Genomic DNA, 9657 nt, shown 5'->3' with positions numbered 1-9657 from the left:
GGTAGTTAGAGTACCCGCTATCATTCGTTGACAACAACAAACACCTCTCAAAATAATGTTACTCTTGTTTTACAAATGAAAAGCTCTAGCACATGTTAATCCCTACTTCCCTCTACGAAGGGTCAATCTTTTACTTTTACATTGAGTCTCCATCCTTTCTTTGAGCACCTTCTTGAGAGCACAACTGTCATTCTTAGTATAATATGCTTGTCCCAAAATGTGACTAACGGTGGTATAACTTTTATGTTTTTATCTTTGATAGTCTCTACTTCCAATCTTTCCATGAACTTCGAAGGTGCCCGAGCATTTATGTTTTTCTGTACAAATACGGGCAAGCGAGATACCACTTTATCATATCCTTCTATGAACATTGCAATCTTGCTGATAGACATGATTCATGATGCTTATTATCAATTTGTTGGTACCTTTCCATGATTGACATAGCTATGAGATGACTTTATTTGCATGTATCTTATTATGAATTGCCTAAGTACTTGTCCATATCATGAGAATATTTACATCATATGAACAAATGTGTCCGTGAAAGTTCTTTTATCGCACTCAGTTGTTAACTGAATTGCTTGAGGACAAGCAATAAGCTAAGCTTGGGGGGAGTTGATACGTACAAAACGTATCTACTTTCCCGAACACTTTTGCTATTGTTTTGCCTCTAATTTGTGTATTTTGGATACAACTAACACGGACTAACGTTGTTTTCGGCAGAATTGCCCTGGTGTCTTGTTTTTGTGCAGAAACTCAACTTTCAGGAAAATCCCCGGAATTAATGTCGAAGGGCCTATTTTCCCAGAAGACTCACGGAGCCGGAAAGGGCGAGGCCGGGGGGAGGCCCACGGCCTCCAGACCATAGGCCGGCGCGGCCTAAGGGGGGGCGCGCCGCCTTATGGTTAGGCCGCCTCGGCCAGCCTCCGACGCCCCCCTCTGGACTACTTAAGGTCTTCGACCTAAAAACGCAAGGGGGTTAGACGAAATCGCCAGAAGACATCCAGAACACCGCCGCCATCACGAAACTCCGTCTCGGGACCAGAAACTCCGTTCTGGCACTCCGCCGGGACGGGGAATTGGAGGAGATCATCGCCATCATCACCACCGACGCCTCTCCATCAACCATCCATGTTTCCCCCATCCATGTGTGAGTAATTCCCCCGCTGTAGGCTGAAGGGGATGGTAGGGATTGGATAAGATTGGTCATGTAATAGTATAAGATTGTTAGGGCATAGTGTCTAGTATCCGTAATTGGTACTTTTATGATATTGTTGCAACTTGTTATGCTTAATGCTTGTCACTAGGGCCCAAGTGCCATGATTTCAGATCTGAACATGTTATTGTTTCATGATGATATTCATTGTTTTATGATCTTACCTGCAAGTTGTATACACATATTGTTGTCCGGAACCCGAGGCCCCAAAGTGACAGAAATTGGGACAACCGGAGGGGAAGACGGTGATATGAGGATCACATGTGTTCACAACTTCACAGAGTGTTAATGCTTTGCTTCGGTGCTCTATTAAAAGGATTACCTTAATTTCCAGTAGATTCCCTAGAGGCCCGGCTGCCACCGGCTGGTAGGACAAAAGATGTTGTGCAAGTTTCTCATTGCGAGCACGTACGACTAAATATGGAACACATGCCTATGGATTGTTTAGTACTTGGATACCGTTTTATTATTATCTGCAAATGCCCTACCTTGATTGTTACATGAGTTTCTCTCATCCATGCAACACCCGTTCATCCATCCCTGTGCCTACAGTATTTTAATCCTGCTGTTTACTATAATCACTACTGCTGTCTTTGTTACACTGATGCTGATATTTCACTACTGCTACTGCTATAAAACTGTTGCTACTGATAAACTCTTGCGAGCAAGTCTGTTTCCGTGCGGCTGAATTGACAACTCCGCTGTTAAGGCTTACAAATATTCTTTGGCTCCCCTTGTGTCGAATCAATAAATTAAGTTTTACTTCCCTCGAGGACTGTTGCGATCCCCTATACTTGTGGGTCATCACTTCCTTCATTGGATTTTATTTGCACATATACTTCAAAACCATGTGATGACGTGCAAATTTCGAATTTTGATCATGTGGTATTGATTACTCATAAGGAAGTACTTGCTAAACTACCACCTGATAATATTGTGTCTTATATCATGTTAAATGAACCTATGAGTATGGAAAGTTCTATGGACAAGATTTCTGAAATTTCATATGTGAATTCTAGCACTTATGCATGTTCTTTCATGTTTAATCTTATTGGTGACTATAACATCGATGGGAAATTCTGGTAGATCACATATGCATTACTTGTGATAGAATGAATTAATTAAAACTTGTAGTTTTCAAACCTATATGCTATGTGATAGAATCTTTTTGCTGCGGGATGTTACTTAATTTCCATGATAGTATGGATATTGATTCTGTTTTATGTGATAAGCTACAACCAACGAGAGTAATTTTACCTTTGTTGTCTTGTTCTAATCTTGCTAGAAGGGAATCATATTTCAAACATTCATTGTGTTTGTCCCAATACATGTTGCATTCATATGCTACAGATTTATACTTCCCTTATATTTGCAAACTGAGTTGCATATCATACACTGTGAGTTTTGGTCAGGATCATATATCTATTTGTTATATATATCAGAGTTGCGCAGTAAAAGCATGGTATCCAACATATATACATTTGAATATTTTGTATTGGTTTGACCTTGTTCATAATAAATTTGATCATAGATCATCCGTGAGGATATTGGATTTAATACTGAACAATAATGCTACATATATAATTGTTCTTGATTGTGTTCATGATTATGCGTGCTTCACTCATATATGCAAGATAAGTTGTATTCTGAATTACGGGACTTCCAATTGTGTACACAACAATGAAACAACAAGTTATATCTACATATATTGTGCGTACATGTTGTTCTTTTTGTTCCTTCCACTTTCAGCTTACCTAAAGCCGAGGACGGCTTTTCTTGAAGAAAGGGAGGATGATGAAGACGTACTCATGGAATATGATGATTGTACATGCTTGAGATGGAAAGAAATATTAAGTCTAGTTGACGATTACTATAAGGTTTCTTTCCTGGTTGATAGTAATGCTTTGATTTATGAGAACGTTATACTACCTAAGTCTATGCACTTGTGTATAATTAGGTTCGATGGAGAGGAAAACATTGCACGGGAGAGAAGAGAAGTTGGTCGTGAAGGAAATCTCATATATGCACGAGGGAGGAGCGAGAGACAGGCGCAACATGGAAGGAGGTCACCCAGCGGCACTACCGACCATGTTAAAATCAGATCGGATTCGGTTCGGACAAACAGAAGTTCTGATTTTGAAACGAACGTGCTTTCTTCATACGAACTGCAAATCAGGCAAATAAGGACTCGTTGGAAAGATAATTTCATGTCCTTTCCAATGAGTAGGCCCACACATACCGATTCGTCACGTACAAGTCGTGTTTGCCCAAACAAGTCAACGGTCATTTCTGCCAGTTTCCAGATATAGGGTTTTTAAGTTAGGAAAGTTAGAGATATGATAGATTTCAACCACAACCCTATGTTGGACGTCCAGTAGCCTTTATATATGCTTGTAAGTCGTGGCTTTTAGGTTTAGACCATGTTTAAGATAAACCCAAGTTCATAATTGATTGCTACGCAAATACTATTGCATCATACTCTCTAATTCGTATCGATCTGGAGTTTTACCCGCACCAATTCGTTTCGATCTGGTGTTTGTGCTACTGAAAGTTTGTGTGATTGTGATCTGTTGTTCCATTGGGAATTAGAAGATTGCAATCTACCGCTTCGTGGTCGGCGGCTACGTGCGCAAGTGTGTGGAGTGGCGAATATCTTGCAGGGTAGAGAGCTGTTGCATTAGCGACAGGAACCAATTGAGAGACTTCGTCGACGTCATACAAGTTATCATCCACTTATCCTCGTGTTCATCCGATGTGTTCATCGCGTGTTCATCACCACCCCGTCGCTTACTGAGAAGATCGGGCAACCCCTCATCATCTAGCCACATCAAACAACCCAAATTAACATGACAAAGACGTGAATGGCAAACATTTGTCTAATATTGGTGCAAATATGATTACCAACTTCAATACAAACGTCTTACAAAGATAAGTTGAACAAACCTCCGCACTCATAGCCTTTACCAACAAATTTTCCAAATTTTGACACAACAAATTTATTAGACTCAAAGACGATCTTGTAGCCATCTCGACATAGAAGGGATCCGCTAACAAGATTTTTATTGCTAGAGGGGTCATGATGCACGTTCTTCGGGCGTATGGTCTTTCCAAAGTGAAATTCAGATGGACTATACCAAGACCACAAATAGTAGCATACGAGCCATTTCCCACAAGCACGGAGAAAGTATGTGCAACATGATAATAAGAAAACATAGAGATATCGGCACAAACGTGTACATTGGCACCTATGTCAAACCACCATTCAGGAGAATGACATACTGAAAGGATAGCAAGAAATATATCATACCTAGCATCCTTCATCTTAGTATCTCCAATGACAACATTGGTGGTCTTGTCGCCCTTCTTGTGATGACGATTGTCAAAGCGGTTAGGGCAATTGGGAGTCCAATGATTTGGATCACCACAGAACGCGACACACTTTTTTTCTTACAGGTCTTCCTGTTGAAGTTGGTAGACTAAGAAGCCTTGTTCTTGCCACCAAACTTATTCTTGTTTTTAGAATTTTGGTAGTGGAAGTTTTTCTTCTGCACCAAGGTGGCACTAACCTCCCTCAACACCTCGAGCACGTGTGTTTTTTGCTCTCTCCTTTTATTCCACATCAAGGGACCCATGATATTTGTAACGGAGAGCTCTTGTCGCTTGTGCTTCATAGAAGTAGATAAATTCCTCCATGAAGGAGGAAGCTTGGCAATGATGCCTCTGGCAATAAACTTGTCCGGTAAAACACAGGTAACCTTCTTAAGGTCCTTAGAAATGGATTGTACCTCATGAGCTTGCTCAATACGGAGAGCTCATCAATCATCTTGTAGTCATAATATTGATTCATGTTATACAGTTCATTGCCTGCCTCTAAGACCCCAAAATTTTCCTCGAGCGCATCTCACATATCCTTGCCCATAGTAATGGGAATATACAAGTCAACAATATTCTCACCAAGAACACTAGTAATAGCACCCCTTAGAAGAGTCTTGACTTCCTAAAAAGCTTTATCCTTAATAGGACTAAGCTCTCCTTCAGGCTTGCCTTTGGTTGCATAAAAACATCTCATGGTTGTAAGCTAGAGAATTGTTCTCACACGCCGCCTATTAAAGTTAACACCTCATAAGGAGGAGGCCTTAGATGCAGCAAAATCAGTAGGAGAAAATTTCCTACAATAATTTTTGGATTGTTAGAAATATAAGAAGTTTTCCGCCAAAATTAACTAAAAGAAAGTAGAGTACACATGACTAGAAGTAAAGGAAACAAACTAGACATGCCATCTAACAGAAAGTAGGGTACAAATAATTCTAAGCCTGATGCCAGAACAAGGAATTGCATTATGATCTGGACTAGAAGGATTAAGATGACATACAGGACATCGGAAGAAGACCCATTCGCGTTGACGATGTTGTCGCCCATGTCCTCATAGAGGCTGCTAATATCGGGGAAGAAATTGTCGCCATGAAGAACTCTTACGCACCTGTGGTGAAGTCAGTAGTCGTGTAGATGCGCTCTGATACGTCTCCGACGTATCGATAATTTCTTATGTTCTATGCCATATTATTGATGATACCTACATGTTTTATGCACACTTTATGTCATATTCGTGCATTTTCTGGAACTAACCTATTAACAAGATGCCGAAGTGCCGGTTCACGTTTTCTGCTGTTTTTGGTTTCGAAATCCTAGTAACGAAATATTCTCGAAATTGGACGAAACGAAGACCCAGGGGCCTATTTTTCCACGGAGCTTCCGGAAGACCGAAGAACATACGAAGTGGGGCCACGAGGTGGCGACACCACAAGGCGGCGCGGCCAAGGGGGCCCGCGCCGCCCTATGGTGTGGCCCCTCGTCGAGGCCCTCGACTCGCCCTTCCGCCTACTTAAAGCCTCCGTCGCGAAACCCACGATGCGAAAAACCACGATACGGAAAACCTTGCGAGACGCCGCCGCCGCCGATCCCATCTCGGGGGATTCCGGAGATCTCCTCCGGCACCCTGCCGGAGAGGGATTCATCTCCCGGAGGACTCTACACCGCCATGGTCGCCTCCGGAGTGATGAGTGAGTAGTTCACCCCTGGACTATGGGTCCATAGCGGTAGCTAGATGGTTGTCTTCTCCTCATTGTGCTTCATTGTTGGATCTTGTGAGCTGCCTAACATGATCAAGATCATCTATCCGTAATACTCTATGTTGTGTTTGTCGGGATCCGATGGATAGAGAATACCATGTCATGTTAATTATCAAGTTATTACATATGTGTTGTTTATGATCTTGCATACTCTCCGTTACTAGTAGAGGCTCTGGCCAAGTTTTTGCTTTTAACTCCAAGAGGGAGTATTTATGCTCGATAGTGGGTTCATGCTGCATTGACACACGGGACGATGACGAGAAAGTTCTAAGGTTGTGTTGTCTTGTTGCCACTAGGGATAAAACATTGGCGCTATGTCCGAGGATGTAGTTGTTGATTACATTACGCACCATACTTAATGCAATTGTCTGTTGTTAGCAACTTAATGCGGAAGGGGTTCGGATGATAACTCTGAAGGTGGACTTTTTAGGCATAGATGCGGTTGGATGGCGGTCTATGTACTTTGTCGTAATGCCCAATTAAATCTCACTATACTTATCATGTCATGTATGTGCATTGTTATGCCCTCTCTATTTGTCAATTGCCCGATCGTAATTTGTTCACCCAACATGCTTTTATCTTATGGGAGAGACACCTCTAGTGAGCTGTGGACCCGGTCCATTCTTTTATACTTGAAATACAAATCTCGCTGCAATACTTGTTTTACTTGTTTTCTCTGCAAACAATCATCTTCCACACAATACGGTTAATCCTTTGTTACAGCAAGCCGGTGAGATTGACAACCTCACTTTGTTTCGTTGGGGCAAAGTACTTTGGTTGTGTTGTGCGGGTTCCACGTTGGCGCCGGAATCTGCGGTGTTGCGCCGCACTACATCCCGCCGCCATCAACCTTCAACGTGCTTCTTGACTCCCTACTTGGTTCGATTAAACCTTGGTTTCTTGCGAGGGAAACTTGCCGCTGTGCGCATCACACCTTCCTCTTGGGGTTCCCAACGGACGTGTCAACTACACGCATCAAGCAAATTTACGGCGCCGTTGCGGGGTGATCAAGACACTGCTGCAAGGGAGTCTCCACTTCTCAATCTCTTTACTTTGTTTTTGTCTTGCTTTATTTTATTTACTACTTTGTTTGCTGCACTTATATCAAAACACAAAAAAATTTAGTTGCTAGCTTTACTTTATTTCTTGTCTTGTTTGCTATATCAAAAACACAAAAAAATTAGTTTACTTGCATTTACTTTATCTAGTTTGCTTTATTTACTACTGCTAAAATGGCCAACCCTGAAAATACTAAGTTATGTGACTTCACTAGCACAAATCTCTACTATATAAAAAGGAGGAACTTCCTCCGTTTTCTGCCATCATCTTTCGTCAACCATCGCTAATCCTATTGCTAATCCCGAATGGGCCATAATGGGCCGCATCGCTACATCCTAATCCTACCGAACCATTCTCTTCTTTCTTCCCACCCGACCGAAGTCCTCCCTCGCGCGATAGTCGATTCGTTTTCCCCATCCGGCCGCCACATCTCAATCTCTGCCGAGACCGGCCAAGAACCCTCCTCACCAGCGCGCTCCGCCACGGACCATCCCCAATCGGCGCGCCACACCCCGGCCGTGAGCCCTGATCGCCGGTGCGCTCCGCCGCGACCAATCCCTGGTCAGCACGCCGCACCCCAGTCGTGAGCCCTACTCGCCAAAGCCACCGTGCACAAATTCAGTCGGCTGGGAGGAGCGGACGGCCCGACACGCCTGGGGGAGATTGGAGGGGCGTCCACCGCTGTGGTGAATAGGAGGAGCGGTGGCGCGTCGATTCAAGGGAGGGGTTGCGGCCCGGCGGCGAGTAGATACTAGGGAGGGGCGCGGTTTCATCAGCCATGGGCGCTGTAGAGGTTCCATAGCTGGAGCACGGGGGCAGCGTGGTGGGCTGTCCACGGTACCATCCGCCAAGCTACTTCTTCCTGCAACCAACACCAAGGAACAAGCCCGGAGTTCTTCCTGCAACAAACGCCAAGCTACTTCTGATTGACTGTCTCACTGCTGGTGATCTAACACTGCAGTGGGTTTTGATTGGTTTTGCAGACATGCAGTATTGGAGATGCTGTACTGGGCTAGGCTGGGAAGGCACCTCAGCATGCTGGAGACTGAACCAGCTGCTGCAACACATCTAATTCTCCCCGTTCCCCGTATGTTTAACAAGGTCTGTTTGCAGGGGTATGCACAAGCACGCGAGATTAGGCTAGGGTACCTCGTCGCCGGGGAAGAATGCCAGGTAGTCGTACACGACCACCAATAATTGATCTGCAATTTTGCTCTGCTCTAGCAGCCGTGTTACCGACGGAATGAATTTTTGGACGGAGATGGATAAAGGCAAGCAATGAATAAATGTGGTAATCCCCAGGTGCGTATCCACGATTCGAGAAAAGCAGAAGAAAAGATCGGACCAAACTTAACCCACACGTGCACCTGCTCAAGAACAAGAACAGAGGAGGCAGGGGAGGAGATATAAAAAGGAAATCTGGATAGGGAGTTTGCCTCTGAATGTTGCGTGTGCTTCTATTCCGTGAAGGGCATGCTATTATTGTGAAGGCCTTAGGGAAAATAATTTTTGACCTGTGCTAAACAAAATGCAGAAACCAGTTGCTGGCAACGAAGGTGCTGCGAGCAGCAACCGACAGAGACAAGCTCAGCAAGCTGCCCAACGACCTATTGCTGTTCACGATGACTATGATGTGTAATTTGTAAATCTTCTGTCCTTTCGTTCCAAAAAAGTTGGTAGGATTTGTTTCAAACAAATAAATATTCTGTCCTATCATCTTTGTAGATGGAAGGAGTTCATGAACTCCATAATTCAGTAGCCATCATGTTTGTAATGTTATTTTCCCAATTTCCCAACAATTGAAGCTTCAACTATTGCTTAACGGAGAAAATAACTAGTAAATTTGTTGAACATTCTGATACGTGTCATGCTTCCTATACTGTCATTTGAACTTTCAAAGCCAAAATGCTTTATTGGTGTCTCGTGAAGTGGTGATACATATAATCTCCCATGTTCATCTAATTGTGAGATTTTAATCATATATTTGTTTTGGTAGCCGAACAAAGGTGTGAAAAATAATGGTAACTACTCTTGCAGGGGAACCGCTCCCAGCGAAGGGAGGGGCACGAAGGGGTCGGCCAGCGGCAGGGGACGGAGCGCACAAGGGAGTTGGACGACGGCGGGATGCCAATGCCTAGGGGAGTCTGCCGACAACAGGGACGTGTAAGAAAAACAAAGTCTGCATATAATTTTTTTTGTTCAAAAGTTCCACAAAAAGCATCAAACCTTATTAAGTGCGAATTAGGATTTTCA

The 9657-nt window shown here is 43.5% G+C and overlaps 1 long non-coding RNA gene across 1 annotated transcript; it reads left to right on the top strand.

Annotated features, from left to right (window-relative positions):
- The first annotated feature begins 8078 nt into the window (after positions 1-8078).
- LOC124667724 lies at positions 8079-9215 on the top strand. The gene is made up of 2 exons (XR_006991385.1): positions 8079-8577; positions 8707-9215. It is a non-coding gene; the product is annotated as an uncharacterized LOC124667724 (long non-coding RNA).
- Positions 9216-9657: the final 442 nt, after the last annotated feature.

This window comes from Lolium rigidum, chromosome 6, assembly GCF_022539505.1.
Source record: "Lolium rigidum isolate FL_2022 chromosome 6, APGP_CSIRO_Lrig_0.1, whole genome shotgun sequence".
Lineage (NCBI taxonomy): Eukaryota > Viridiplantae > Streptophyta > Magnoliopsida > Poales > Poaceae > Lolium > Lolium rigidum.
Note: the sequence above shows the minus strand (reverse complement) of the source record. Positions and strands in the feature narration are given on the sequence as shown.